Source organism: Aethina tumida, chromosome 3, assembly GCF_024364675.1.
Source record: "Aethina tumida isolate Nest 87 chromosome 3, icAetTumi1.1, whole genome shotgun sequence".
In the NCBI taxonomy this organism is placed as follows: domain Eukaryota; kingdom Metazoa; phylum Arthropoda; class Insecta; order Coleoptera; family Nitidulidae; genus Aethina; species Aethina tumida.
The window spans coordinates 15,289,506-15,306,289 of NC_065437.1; the positions used below are offsets into that span (position 1 = coordinate 15,289,506).

Sequence of the window (16,784 nt, forward strand, 5' to 3'; positions counted from 1 at the left end):
AATTAATAATATTAATTTAGGGGAATGAATGCAGGAGTTTTCAATCATCAAATATATTATAATTTTAATCCAGATAAATTATGTGCGATAATATGAGTATCAAAGTATCTGTTGATTAATTATTAATTAATACTTTGCCGATCTCACTAAAAACAATTTAATTGATTACAGTTCGAATAATTCCTTAATTAATATTTTATAATTTAATCGTACAGTGAATTTCCTGACTTTAACAACGATTGGAAATACGAGTGTGTTCACATTACAAAGAGCGCATTCCACCGAATGACCCGCACAATATACTCACGACCATCCGCTCCGATCGAACCAGAAGTATTCCATGTCAAAGTCACATTCCAAAAATCCATGAAGAAAGAAAGCAATTAATGAAAAGCGGTCCGGAAACGACCGAAAATAAAACCACAAGACACAGCACACTTAAGAAGAGTGGCGACGCACCGTTCTCAACAGGTTCGTACGCGTATTTCGGTGGTCGAAGCGGCGTCTTGGGCGTCGCGGCGGACGCGTCACGCGATTTTCGCAAACTGGATGGCCCCGGCGTCCGGACGCTCTCGCCGCCTCGCGTGTTACGCCGCGGCGGCTGCGTGCACCGGCCCCGTGACGCCCCGACGGGCCGTCGGAGACGGCGACGTCGTTGGTGCCTCAAATGAGCGAGTTTTTTATAATTATATTTGATAGGTGTTTTAATTGTATGATGTGAAGATGGTGAATGGGGTGGAATTTCATATTCAAATAATTTTGACTGGCAGTTTAAACTTTATTTATATTTAAAACATGTCACACTAATTTAACAAATATCGTATTTGAATTGCAAATATTTCATTGTAAAAAATTACATTTATAATTTATACGTACGAAACAAGAAACATTTAGAAGGTAAACAAAGTACACGGTACAAATAACATCGTTAATATGCGAATGCGAGCAAAGTAGGAAACGTAATTATGTAAACAAGTTTGTTTTATTTTTGTTAGGGATGAAAATAACATGTTTTAAACAAGTATAGCTTCAGAAATTTTTAGACCTAAACCAAAAATCTGACATTTCTGTATATATTTTATATAGATATTATAATTAACAATTTGTGTAATCTTACCTTATGACAAAAATTAATTATGCTTGTAACTCACCTGAAAAAAAAAAGATTATTAATATTTGTATTCATACAGTTAATCATTAAACTATACACATTCGGTATTAGATGTAGAGAACCCGGTAATATCTTTGTCTAAAGGGAACTGCGAAGTAACAAAATCATCATTCAGTTAACAACAATCATTAAATATTTTTGCCAATTTATTATTTAGTTTCAAATTGTATTTGAAACCTGCAATTTTTTCCTTCAAAAGTTTACTTACAGAGATCAAGGGTATTAACATCCTCCCCAGTTTTTTTCAAAACAATTGGAAATGTTTCAGTTCTAACCTTTATTTATAAGTTTTTGAGGTTTTACCCAAAATTTGACTTATCTAAACCAAATAATGTTCGAATTGTCAAAAAATTCGAGTTATCAAGTTCCTTAATTTTATTTACAATTTGTTCTGCTTGTAATGATTCAAACCGGGGTATTATCTGAAATTACAAAAGTTACGAAGAAATGGCCACGTGATTGACTAAAATGAGTAGGAACCCTTGTTGTGTGTGATAAAAAATTACAAAAACGTAGTCATCCCATTCTGAATGCGTAGAACTATATAATAAAGGAGGCCCACAAATAATAAAAACAAATAAATTTGCAAATAGGACTTATTGACAATTTTTTGCATTTATCAATATACATGTTTGTTCAAATATGTATATTACACACTTGACTTTACAATGAAAATAAATATATCCATGTAATGTGTCTTGTAATAATTATTTGTATAACTAATCAAATTAAATGAATTTAGTTATTGTTCATCGTCATGTAGACACTATCGAATACTGAAGCCAATTTCCTCCTGGTCCCCATTTTGGAAGATCATCAAAAGGAAGGTCTTTTCATCAGACATCGACCACCACACACACATATAATAAGCACAAATATAATAACAATCCCCTCGGAATTATCGCCACAACGTCTCATGAATAATATCAAAAACGGTATAAACAACGTATACATACTTCTATAAAAAACCATCAATGTTCGACGTACTTTGAAGCATAAGAAACAATATAATTCTGAACAGCCGATCTCACATAATAACTTTAAAAACAGTGAAATCAAATTATGAACGATATTATAAAAAATATTAACAAGATATTAGATGTCCGAAAACACTACTCTCACTTAGGTCTTCAGAAGTCTATACATGAGAAAAGACTATTTTACGAGATCATATTGTTTCTGAATAAACAAGAACAACAATAAAATGACCACGTACAAGTTTTACACATTACATCGACAATAATTCGAAGATTCAAACTGAGAAAATATACTCAAATAAATAGAACAAATAAGATATTAGTACAAAATAAGACAATATTAACAAGAAATATGTAAAATTCCTACCTAGATTTAGGTTTCGCAATCGTACGTCCTAATTGCTTGAACGCTTGAACGGAAGAGAGCGAATCACATCACTAGTCTAAATCTTTTTACAAACTTATTACAGTCTTGCACAAAGATGATTTGGAACACTGACAATCAAAAATAATATTACATTAATTAACTCGAATCTCTAAACAATAAATAACAATATCAATAATATAACACATCGTTCAATAAGTCCCCAGATTAACAACGAAAACATTTTTTTTTTTTCAAAAATCATTTTTATTCATCAATATAATCTCCTTTAGAGTGATACAATCGTTCCAACGCATTTCCAACATTTCTATACCATGTTTATAAAAGGATTTATCTTTTGCTTCAAAATAGGATTTAGTTTCGGCAATGACCTCCTCATTCGAGCCAAATTTTTTTCCTGGAGCATTTTTTTGAGATCAGCAAAAAGCTAGTAGTCGCTGGGGGTTAAATCTTGCAAATACGGGGGGTGGGGAAGCAAATCAATGCCCAACTCGTTCAATTTTGCCTTTGTTTTCATGGACTTGTGGCTTGCTGTTTTGTTCCACTGAAAGCAATCGCGGCACCCACTTAGAAAAAACCTTTTTCATGCACAATTTTTCATGAAGGATTATAAATACGCTTCGAGATTATATCTGTGTCATTTCTGCAATCTCACGGACCTTCACTTTGCGATTTTTCATTATGATTTTTAACATTTCACTCACATTTTCCGGTGTAACGTCTTCCAATGGCCCACCCGAACGTTCCGCATTGTTTGTATCCGTACGACCACGTTTAAACTCAGCATACCACCGACAAACCGTTGGTTTGGATGGAGTCCGGGTAATCTTTTTTAAGCCATTGCTAAGCTTCTACGGTGTTTTTATCTATTAAAAAACAATGTTTTATCAACACGCGAAACTCTCTTTTCTCCATTTTTCAAACAAATTACAAAGTGACTTTAATCTAACCTCGATAACTCTGCTGTTTCTGGTCCGATCGTGAATTTTTACACGTTCCATGTAAAGCTTCGTACTCTAGGGAAACGTGGCCAGCTTGGTACTACTAGGACCATTTCTGGATTAGTCTCGGGACTTGAACGATGTGTTACTTAATATAATAATACATATTTAATTATATCTAACAATAACAATATTCATTATTTTTTTTTATAAAATATTTATTTGAATGGCCACTCCGTCGAGTCTCGATTTATTTGCTGAATTGAACAAAAATGACGTCAAAGACAGCGGGAAGTTCAAACACGAACCACTACATGCTGTATTTGATATATTAATTTATTAAATGTAACAATTTAAATTCAAGAAGAATTATTGTTTAAAATGTAAAAATATTTTGATATTTTGTTTTTTTTTTTTCTATTAGAGAATTTTTTAAAATTGTTGTTAACTAGAACATGATAATATTCACGCAACTGTAAACAAACAAAAAAAAATAATAATAAAGAGAACACGTCCACCCAGACAATGATATTCGTATATACATTTGGGGTGGAGGGATGCTTCTGCCACCTGGAATGATGTCGATGCGTGCAAGTCAGGTGAGGCGACGGGCATTTTTTCTACAAAACGATTCGAGTCACGTCCCCGTCCTGCATTTCCTTGTTTTTACGCGGTACGGAAAGTATCACGGTGAAATTGAGTTCGGCTCTTTCGAATAATAAAATTTAATTATGTCATCAACGACGCTAAGCTTAAATGTGTTATGAGCGGGAGGCGGCACCGGTTGCTAAACCATTTCTAGTCTCAACGACCTCATTAGACAACGGCGTAAACGATTTAATACTAATTGGAGGCACTCCCAGTTTTATTAACTGATTAATTGATCGATTTAATTATTATAACAAAATCAGGTAATTGATAAATATTTACATATCAATATTGTCAAATACAGTAGTTACTAACTATTAAAAATTAATCTATTTTATTATTGTATGTTATAGTTAAACATTGAAAAAAATGTTAATTAAAGTATTTTACATTTTATAATATACTAATAAATAAGAAATAAATCGATATTTAATAAGATTATCAAATACACAATAACATTTTAATATGTTATTTTGACTAGTTATTATTTGAATATTTGCAGCTCTAAACAGTCGGTATTTCAAATTTAAATTTTTTTAATGTATTTAATAGACAAAAAAATAAACAGTATTCCATTTTATGTAAAATTGGTAATTCCATTATTGCATTTTGTGGATTTGAACTCGTTTCATTCGGTTCATTCCTAATGCCTGTTCTTTAGCGCCGTAAAATGCAAGATTTTCTTCTGAAAAATTTGCTGCTATAATTACAATCTTAAGATACGACAATCTGAGTCACCAACAAACTGGTGTCTAAAATTACTTGGATGCTGTGGCCCTCGGGTTCATCAGACTGGAATTTGTTAACGCTCTTAGGGAAGAATGATGAGCTATGGATTAAGACTTTATTCGTTAACTCCTGCCAATATGCCAAGGTGAGTGGAAGCTATTAGTGGCAGGGAGGATCAACCAAGTATTTTTTTAATTAATCTTGTTTTATTAATTTCTTAAGGAATTTTGTAATATTCGTTTTATTACTGGTTTAAAAGTCTATTGTTGATAGAATTTTGTTCAGTTTAGACAAATTAGATCGTTTATTAAAACTTATTTTTATAATATATATGTTACAATATAATGCTATTTATCCACTTTACAGATTTGACGGATTATTTAATGTTGCGCCTTCGCCAGTTTCTTACTCGTAATTATGGTGGATGCGCTATTATTACATTGTGTAAATCAATGTGTCAATTAATTAATTGACTTTTTAATTAATGTTCTTTAAAATTTATATTATATTTTTCCATTTATTGAAAAATAATTAAACTAATAAAAACACTAAAATTATCATAAAAAATAGAATTAGACTTTTCATTATTATACTGCATCAAATTATAGAGCTTAAATTTTAACTTTTATTAATAAGATTTTGAGGTTTTTCCCAAAATTTAACTTATCCAAACCAAATAATGTATTTAATTCGAATTATCAATAAATTCGAGTTATCAAGTTCATTAATTTTATTTTGAATTTGTTCTGCTGTATTTGATATATTCTTTTATTAAATGGAACAATTTAAATTCGAGAAGAAATATTGTCTAAAATATAAAAATATTTTAATATTTTGTTTTTTTATTAGAGATTTTTTTAAAACTATGTATACGTTTAAAAAAAAACACTTTTTATTCTATAACTGGAAATAATTTTACAAAATTTCATTGTTAACTAGAAATCAAAATTAATCTTGTTTTATTAATTTATTTTTGTAATATTCGTTTTATAACTGGTTCTCTATTGTTGATGCAATTTTGTTCAATTTAGGCAAATTAGATTGTTTATTAAAACTTATTTTTATAATATATAAGTTGCAATATAATGCTATTTATCCACTTCACAGACTTGACGAATTATTTAATGTGGCGCCTTCGCCAGCTTCCTAATCGTAATTATGGTGGATGCAAATTGTTAGATTGTAGAAATCAATGAGTCAATTAAAATTATCAAAATTGAGTATTTTAAAATACAACTCTTTTTAATTAATGTTTTTTGAAATTTATATCATATTTTTTCATTTATTGAAAAATAATTAGATTAATAAAACCACTAATATTATCATAAAAAATAGAATCAGACTTTTCATTATTATACTATATTAAATTATAGAGCTTAAATTTTACATATAAATATTTCACTAATGATATAAACTTTTTGTGTAGTTTACTCCCGTAATCAGTACAAATTACTCGACTCATCTGTTTTGTCGTCTAATAAATGTGATCCTAAGCAAATTAAAATTGGACTTTTAGTAGTAACCATGTTTTTTCTTGTAGATCTGGGGTTCCCCATCCACTAACCATCTTCTCACAATCCTTGAAATAATGTTATGCATTTTATCCATTAAAAAAATAACAAGATACGTTGCATAATAAGCTCATATTTTTAATATATTTTAATAAGTTGTTTTAATTATGGCTACTATATGTATGATATGTATGATATTTAATACATAAATACACTAATTAAAACTGACAATAACGAATGTAAAAAGCCCTTGTTAACGTCAAAAAGTAATCAAATCAATGAATGCATTAAATCCATTAAAAGATACGTTACATAATAACAGAAAAAAACAATAAACATTATAAAGGGTTCAACTAGCACAGTTCATATTTTTAATATATTTTAATATGTTATTATAATTATGGCTTCTATATGTATATATAATATAATAAAATTTTAAAAAATAATATTTAAAATGTTTCCAATTAATTACAAAATTAATACATAAATATACTAATTAAAACTGACAATAATTAAAGTAAACAGCCCTTGTTAACGTCAAAAAGTAATCAAATCAATGAATGCGTTAAATCCATTAAAAGATACGTTACATAATAACAGAAAAAAACATTAAACATTATAAAGGGTTCAACTAGTACAGTTCATATTTTTAATATATTTTAATATGTTATTATAATTATGTTTCCAATTAATTACAAAATTAATAATTAAAAACACTAATTAAAACTGACAATAATTAAAGTAAAAAACCCTTGTTAACGTCAAAAAGTAATCAAATCAATGAATACATTATATCCATTAAAAGATACGTTGCATAATAACAGAAAAAAACAATAAACATTATAAAGGGTTCAACTAGCACAGTTCATATTTTTAATATATTTTAAAATGTTATTATAATTATGGCTTCTATATGTATATATAATATAATAAAATTTTAAAAAATAATATTTAAAATGTTTCCAATTAATTACAAAATTAATACATAAATATACTAATTAAAACTGACAATAATTAAAGTAAACAGCCCTTGTTAACGTCAAAAAGTAATCAAATCAATGAATGCGTTAAATCCATTAAAAGATACGTTACATAATAACAGAAAAAAACATTAAACATTATAAAGGGTTCAACTAGTACAGTTCATATTTTTAATATATTTTAATATGTTATTATAATTATGTTTCCAATTAATTACAAAATTAATAATTAAAAACACTAATTAAAACTGACAATAATTAAAGTAAAAAACCCTTGTTAACGTCAAAAAGTAATCAAATCAATGAATACATTGGGATCTACCACGAACCCGAGTGAGATATCTCACCCGGTGAGTTAACTCACTTATGAGATCAATGTGGCAACAGCGCATTTCGTCTTTGTTTACAATATTTTCTCCACTATAAAGTCCAAAATAATAAAAATAATTGAATCATTGTATTAATATGTTATTACTTGGTAATAAAAAAAGTCCAGGAGAACTTCTACGAAAATCTATGAGATATTTTATTCGGTTCGAATGACGTTATTCTTGTAAGGGTGTCCAAACTCCAAACCGATCCGCAGATCATAACCAATTGGAAACCATATGTGCTAGCACATATGGGGGAAAGGGCGTATATATACATATACGGGTGAAGTTGAACCAGAAGACGGGACTGACAAAGATGCCAGCCCCCTGTCAACTGGTTCCCGGAAGAACAAGCCCAATCTGAGGAAGGTCCTAGAACCTCCCTGGGTGAGGATTGGGCTTGCAGTTGATCCGTTGGCTTCCCGCCACCACTGGCTTGTGGAGCGGGACTGCCCGAAGATGGCTTTTACAATGCCGGTGACTTGTATTATAGGTGAGATAGTCACCCAAACCCGGTGACTTTACACGGTTGGTGTTGAGCAGTGTGGCCATTCAGCAAACCGGGTTTTTCGGGTCTAAGACGATTTTGGAGTGTTCGTTTTCGTTCATCACGTTCGGTTTCCGAATCGAAACGCGACTGCCGTGGATACGCATGCTGTTTTTAGTATCAGTTTTTTCCAATTTTATATTTACCTGCAAAGCGTTTTAAATAAGATTTGCGGTCGGCATTAATTGACGACCTTGCATTATTAGAATAAAATTTTGGAGTCGGTGTGAATATAGTACATTTTTGTTTCAATATAATTATGAAATTAATAATATAACTACAATTATAAAATAAACAATGATAATAATGTAATAAACAATCAATATTTATTTATGGTTAATTTAATTGTAAAAATATATTATATAATTATTAAAATAATCTTATACAATAAAATAATTCTGAGAGAAATACTATGATTTTGATTTCAAACACAAATGTGTTAATTAACTACCCGTTTTGTTAATATTAATATTGTTCACCGTACAAATTGTTCATTAAATTCTAAATTATTTAATACAAATGTATATTTAATATAACTATTAAAAATAATTATATAGTAGGAACATTATTGCAGATATCATATTATTCGGTTTTAGGACTATAAAAAAGGACAAACATTTATTTTATATCTAAAGTGTGGAAAATAATATTCAATTATAAAATTATTGATAAATCTTCAACATTGGTACTTTTTAGAATAAATTTGGTATAGATTTTATTAATTCCACAGCACGACTCGTTCAATAATAATCATAATAACAATTTAGTTCAGATTAATGAAAACCAAAAGCGAAATTTTCTTTTATATTTGAAGAACTTCAAATTATTTACTGAATTATTAAGTTTGTTTAATTGAACTGATTTCAAATGTTAATATTAAAAAAATATGTTGATTAAAAATAAATGTTGTATTTAATTTAAATATTAAACGAAAACTTTAAATTAATTAGAACCATACAATATAATTAAATATAATTATTTGACTTTTTTAATAAAGAATCATTTTATAACTTGAAATAATTTACTTTTATTATAGTGGAAATGGAACACATAAAGATAAAATTATAATATTTATAATATTTTACTTTACTGATGGAATATTCTCCGTATAGTCCTTAATTTAGCAAGCTTTTAAACACTTGTTTTGAAAGTACTATGTTGGGGTAAGATGGCAAAGTGCTTTGAAAATTGGTTCACATAAAAAAAATTGTGTCAGTCTTCATGGAGAATATTTTGAAAACAAGAAACAATTAAATTTTGTTCATATACGTGTATCTCGAAACTGATCGAACATCCAAATGTATCTTCTGGCAGTCTTAACTATCATATTTGTCCAATAATTTAACAGTATTTGTACTTTGTTTGATGTATTTGTAATATAAATATTCCGAATACTACATTTGTGTACAAACTTATAATAAATATTTAATTTTACATTTGTTGTGTTACTTAGGTCTAAGATAGTTTTATTATTAAATTAAATATCATGTAAGACTTAGTTTTAATCCTAATATTAAGGTACCTTAATTACCTTAAAGTTTTAGATATTTTTTACAGTTAGCTGCTGAAAACTAAAAATTTTATTAAATAAATGTTATTTTACTGCTTAAAATTAAGCATTTAATTTAAATAAATAAATTTTTACTAAAAAAATTGATTGTTTATTATAATCAAAGTAGTATATATCGTTATACTAACAGAATTTTACTACAATTTGGCAATTTGACAATGAAGAGCAATTACAATATATATATAGTATTGTAATTGCTCTGATTTGTGATGAAGCTCGTGTTAAAGAAAATTCTGGACTATGATACATTTGTGTAGATCATTAGTCGTTCACTGAATAAGCAGTTTGTAATTAATACACGATATATGCTTAGAGTGAAATCGTGACCAATCATCACATAATAATTTATTATTCCAATTACTTCAGAAACCGAATCGTGCCGAGTCCAAAGGTGCCGAACGTGTCTCACAAAAATATCAAGTTCAGAGAGGTACGGTTTGCTGAATGGCCACACTGGTGTGACTCACGCGGCGTGTAATGGCGGCTAATGGCGGCGACTCATCTCTTGCTTCTGATTGGTCGACGTAGAGGTTATGTTAAATCATGCGTATCGAGAACTTTCTCAACCGAATTGAAAATTTTCCTATATAATATTTGAATATTTCTTTGATATCTATCTATATCTAATTAAAATTTCATTATTAAATAAATTTAGAAAATATTAATTAATTTGGCAAATTTATAAAGGGGAATAATTTTTATAAAAAATAAATATATAAAAATAATACATTAATATAACATTAACAAAAAGATATATTTTATAATAAAAAACAACACAATTAAACGAAACAAATCTATTCCAGTGGATGTTGCTCACTTATCCAATTTAAAATGCTTATAAAACACATTGTGATTTTTATATTTATTTCTCCATATAAATAAATAAATAAATAAATAATATTTATCAATAAATTGGAAATAAGTTAAAAAAGAATAAAAGTACATTATTAAATAAATACAATACGATTGTCTATATAGAAAAATAAATTAAGATTATGTTTACCAAATAATAATGGTAATAATAAAAATCAAAATACCGCTCTCAAATAACCTAATGACTAGCAATGAATTAAAAATCTTTCTACCAACGCATGCGCTAGAAAATGTTCCTTAAATTGGCGGATTGTTGTATTTTCTTTGTTTATTATTATTTACTTTCAATTGATATGCATTTATTGTTTATAAATTATCAATTATAAAATTAAATTAACTTTAACAGTATTTAATATTAATTATAATGATTATAATACCATATACACAATTATTTATTATAAAACAATAGGTGATATTTGTTTATAATTCAAATATTGTACAGGAAAATTTTCAGTTCGGTTGAAAACGTTCTCGATACGCATGACTTAACAAACACTCGGCGTCGACCAATCAGATGCAAGGGATGTGTCGCCGACATTAGCCGACATTAGCCGACATTACCCGCTATATAAGACGCCCTCGTGAGTCACACCAGTCAGTCTGTTATCGACCTCTGTATCGACCGGTTTGGGGAGATGGGGTGGTGGTCTGCGTTACCATACCCTCCAAGTTAATTCGATAGTGCAGTTGCATGGATAGTTTATAAGAATAAATGTATGCTTTAAATGACAATATTTCAGAATAAATCAACTCTACTTGGATTAAGTGGAGTTTCTATCAATTAAGAATAAATGCGTGAATAAAACTTTGCATGAATAGTTTATAAGAATAAATGCATGCTTTAAATGATAATATTTCAGATTAAATCAAGTCTACTTGGATTAAGTGGAGTTTCTATCAATTAAAAATTTATGTATGGATAAAACATTGCATGAATAGTTTATAAGAATAAATGCATGCTTTAAATGACAATATTTCAGAATAAATCAACTCTACTTGGATTAAGTGGAGTATCAATGTATGCTTTAAATGACAATATTTCAAGATAAATCAACTCTACTTGGATTAAGTGGAGGATCAATCGATTGGAAATAAATGCATGGATAAATCTTTGCATGAATAGTTTATAAAAATAAATGCATGCTTTAAATGACAATATTTCAGAATAAATCAACTCTACTTGGATTAAGTGGAGTTTCTATCAATTAAGAATAAATGCGTGGATAAAACTTTGCATGAATAGTTTATAAGAATAAATGCATGCTTTAAATGACAATATTTCAGAATAAATCAACTCTACTTGGATTAAGTGGAGTATCAATGTATGCTTTAAATGACAATATTTCAAGATAAATTAACTCTACTTGGATTAAGTGGAGGATCAATCGATTGGAAATAAATGCATGGATAAAACTTTGCATGAATAGTTTATAAGAATAAATGCATGCTTTAAATGACAATATTTTAGAATAAATCATCTCTACTTGGATAAGTAATAAGGGTTGTAAAAGACGAACATTAAAATGTATATAAATATTCGATTCTGATTGATTTAACTATTAAAGGAAGCATCACTTAATAAACACACATAAAAGTGTTTCACACAAAGTTTTTTGAAGATCACGAGTCTAACAATGCATAAACTTGAATATGTGTAAAATTGTTGGTGTTGATCGTAACACGTAATCCGTACAATGTATACGTAGTCCCTGTAAGACGTATCGTAGAACGTATAACGCAATTAGCATGAATGTTCATTCTTTGGTTCTAAAATTTCGCGAGTTAAATTGCTACTTTGATCGTAAAATGTAATCCGTATAACGCATAACGTAGTCCGTCAATCGTATAACGTGGACCGTATAACGCATTAGCAAAGATACGTATGACGTCAAACGTAACGCAAAAACGTATAGCGTAGAACGTAAGTCATACCATGGTTAACGTAGCAATTCGTTGAAACTTAATATATCTTGTAAACCGCAAATTGCAGACATATGTTTAACATAAAACGCATCGGTATCGTTGCATAAAACGTAAGCCGTTTACGTGAAAGCCCACAATTTTACAAGACTATAGTATATTGTTTGGAAATTGAATTAAATACTCTTCAAAATTTGCGTTGTTAAATACTTATCTTAAATATTCCTTCTTTAGTTAAAACAATTACAAAAGGTGTTTAGGTCTGTTTATAGTTGTTTAGATTTTGGTAAATTATAACTTAGTATAAGTGTTGTATTTAACTTGGCTGCTATAAACATCTTATTGTTTTTTCTATATATTTTTTAATGTATTTTAATAGTAACTTAAATATTTTCAATGCATTTAAACAATTGGATGTGTAATACTTTGAATGTTGTAAAGAGACGAACATTAAAATGTATATAAATATTTGTTTCTTATTGTTTTAACTATTAAAGGAAGAATCATTTTAATAAACACACATAAATGAGTTTCACCAAAAGTTTTTTGAATTTCGCGAGTCTATCAATGTGTAAACTTTTAATATGGGTAAAATTGTTGGCGTTGATCGTAACACGTAATCCGTACAATGTATACGTAGTCCCTGTAAGACGTAACGTAGAACGTATAACGCAATTAGCATGAATGTTCATTCTTTGGTTCTAAAATTTCGCGAGTTAAATTGCTACTTTGATCGTAAAATGTAATCCGTATAACGCATAACGTAGTCCGTCAATCGTATAACGTGGACCGTATAACGCATTAGCAAAGATACGTATGACGTCAAACGTAACGCAAAAACGTATAGCGTAGAACGTAAGTCATACCATGGTTAACGTAGCAATTCGTTGAAACTTAATATATCTTGTAAACCGCAAATTGCAGACATATGTTTAACATAAAACGCGTCGGTATCGTTGCATAAAACGTAAGCCGTTTACGTGAAAGCCCACAATTTTACAAGACTATAGTATATTGTTTGGAAATTGAATTAAATACTCTTCAAAATTTGCGTTGTTAAATACTTATCTTAAATATTCCTTCTTTAGTTAAAACAATTACAAAAGGTGTTTAGGTCTGTTTATAGTTGTTTAGATTTTGGTAAATTATAACTTAGTATAAGTGTTGTATTTAACTTGGCTGCTATAAACATCTTATTGTTTTTTCTATATATTTTTTAATGTAATTTAACAGTAACTTAAATATTTTCAATGCATTTAAACAATTGGATGTATAATACTTTAAGGGTTGTAAAAGACGAACATTAAAATGTATATAAATATTCGATTCTGATTGATTTAACTATTAAAGGAAGCATCACTTAATTAACACACATAAAAGTGTTTCACACAAAGTTTTTGAAGATCACGAGTCTAACAATGCATAAACTTGAATATGTGTAAAATTGTTGGTGTTGATCGTAATCCGTAGAATGTATACGTTGTCTCTGCAGGACGGAAGGACGTTTAACGGAATTGTTACTTTGATCGTAAAGCGTAATCCGTAGAACACATAACGTAGTCCATCAATTGTACAATGTAGACCCTATAACGCATTAAATAACCAACATTACTATTCATAAAATTATATACACCAACAAATACAAACAAAAATGTACATACATACATACATACAAATGACATAAATTTAAAAAAAAACAATTTGTCATTAAGCCGTGCGAAAAGTCTGGGGAAATTGTTTTCACCAACCGAAAACACTAAAAACTCTACAATATTACTGTCAATTTAAGGAAATTCTATAACCAATTTCCATGTTTCTCTCAGATGACAGACATTGACAGATGGCGTACGTCGACCCCACTCTCCTTCTACGAATAGCATACAGGGTCACTAGTTAATGGTATATTTTTATAATTACAGAAGTCGCTAATAATATAAATAAATAATCAATTCTCAATGTTTTAACTATTGAAAGAACATTTTGTTGTCATTACTAGAATAAATAAAAGTATTTGAATATATATTTTCGAAAGTTTAATACTTTAATACTAAATAAAATAACTCTATAGTACATTTTTGAATAAATTTTATACTTTACTTGGATAAGTGAAGTCATACAAATTATTTACATTCACAAATATTAATAAAAGCATTCAGAAGTAATTTTTTGGAAAGGGTTGATATTTTACTTGGATAAGTAAAGTTGGGAGAAAGAGATTTTCGGTCGCATACAAATTGTCGAAAGTATTGATACCTTACTTGAATAAGTAAAGTCGGGAGAAAGAGATTGTCGGTCACCTTAAATTATTGAAAGTATTTATATTTTACTTGGATAAGTAAGATCGGGCGCGAGATTTTTGGTCCCCTGTTGGTTTGAAATCCTGACCCGGAGTCTTGGTCACAGTACCGATAAGCTCTAATTAGGCAGCCTGGCGGCAGCAGTGGTTGGGTTTCAGATCATGGGGTGCACTGATTATCTGTACGTTTAACGCAGTAGCCATGAAATGAACTTATTTGGATAAGTAAAGCCATACAAATTATTTACATTGAGAAATATTAACAAAAGCATTCAGAAGTAATTTTTTGGAAAGGGTTGATATTTTACTTGGATAAGTAAAGTTGGGAGAAAGAGATTTTCGGTCGCATACAAATTGTCGAAAGTATTGATACCTTACTTGAATAAGTAAAATCGGGAGAAAGAGATTGTCGGTCACCTTAAATTATTGAAAGTATTTATATTTTACTTGGATAAGTAAGATCGGGCGCGAGATTTTTGGTCCCCTGTTGGTTTGAAATCCTGACCCGGAGTCTTGGTCACAGTACCGATAAGCTCTAATTAGGCAGCCTGGCGGCAGCAGTGGTTGGGTTTCAGATCATGGGGTGCACTGATTATCTGTACGTTTAACGCAGTAGCCATGAAATGAATTTATTTGGATAAGTAAAGCCATACAAATTATTTACATTGAGAAATATTAACAAAAGCATTCAGAAGTAATTTTTTGGAAAGGGTTGATATTTTACTTGGATAAGTAAAGTTCGGAGAAAGAGATTTTCGGTCGCATACAAATTGTCGAAAGTATTGATACCTTACCTGAATAAGTAAAGTCGGGAGAAAGAGATAGTCGGTCACCTTAAATTATTGAAAGTATTTATATTTTACTTGGATAAGTAAGATCGGGCGCGAGATTTTTGGTCCCCTGTTGGTTTGAAACGCAGTAACAATGAAATGAACTCTGATAGTTTTTCAAAGATACGCATCAAATACAAATCAAAGTGTTCTTTCTTTAACTAAAACATTTAGGGAAGATTTTTGTTTATTTTCTCATCGACGGATAAAAGTGCTAAGGACAACAGTGATGTGGTGTTTTCCCCAACGTGGACTATTTTGGTGACTTTGATGGACAAATCCTGAACTGTGATGACCCAACCAACCATTGGAGAGACGATAAGGCAACAGGGAAAGGGCATTAAAGGTAACAAATAATAATTGAATTACACAATTAAACAATAATATTAACTGAACGTTTTTAATTATTTTCAGGTAGGTCCAGAACGAGACTAGTTAACTGGGCAACTCGCAACGCAAAGTAAGTTATTTCCGGTTCTTATTTCGTCGTTTCAACTTTGGTGTCGGTTTATCATTGTGTTCATCAATTATTTTACTAAATATTTGCGGAAGGTAGAACAAATTGTAGTTTGCTCCATTACATTTTATTTATTACTTTCCCAAAACGAATGTTTTCGTAAAGCTTTTATTGTTTTATGTGTCCTTTGGATAATGTACTCCGACATTCTCTTTCAGCTTACATAAATAATGAAAACTTTGTTTTATTTCCTATTTATTCCTTTTCCACTAAATTACAGATTTATTTTGATTAATTAAAAAAATTTTACATCTTAAGTGTTATAAAATGTTTGTTTTTATGTCTTTCAGATAATCTAATCAAATATTCCTTTTCAGCTTACATAAATAAAGAAAACTTGTATTTTATTTTGTATCCTCCTAAATATTCCTTTTCCACTAAATTACAGATTTATTTTGATTAATTAATAAAATTTTACATCTTAAGAGTCATAAAATGTTTGTTTTTTATGTCTTTCAGATAATCTAATCAAATATTCCTTTTCAGCTTACATAAATAAAGAAAACTTGTATTTTATT

General features: G+C 29.2%; 1 long non-coding RNA gene across 1 annotated transcript in view; it reads right to left on the reverse strand.

Annotated features, from left to right (window-relative positions):
• Window positions 1–1,468, reverse strand: part of LOC109603318 (uncharacterized) — a 56,991-nt gene extending 55,523 nt beyond the window's left edge. Inside the window, exons 1-2 of the long non-coding RNA XR_002191803.1 lie at window positions 1,380–1,468; window positions 1,118–1,151 (exon numbers count right to left, since the gene is read on the reverse strand). This is a non-coding gene — a long non-coding RNA (uncharacterized LOC109603318). The remainder of the gene's footprint in view (window positions 1–1,117; window positions 1,152–1,379) is intronic.
• Between the last annotated feature and the right edge of the window lie 15,316 nt (window positions 1,469–16,784).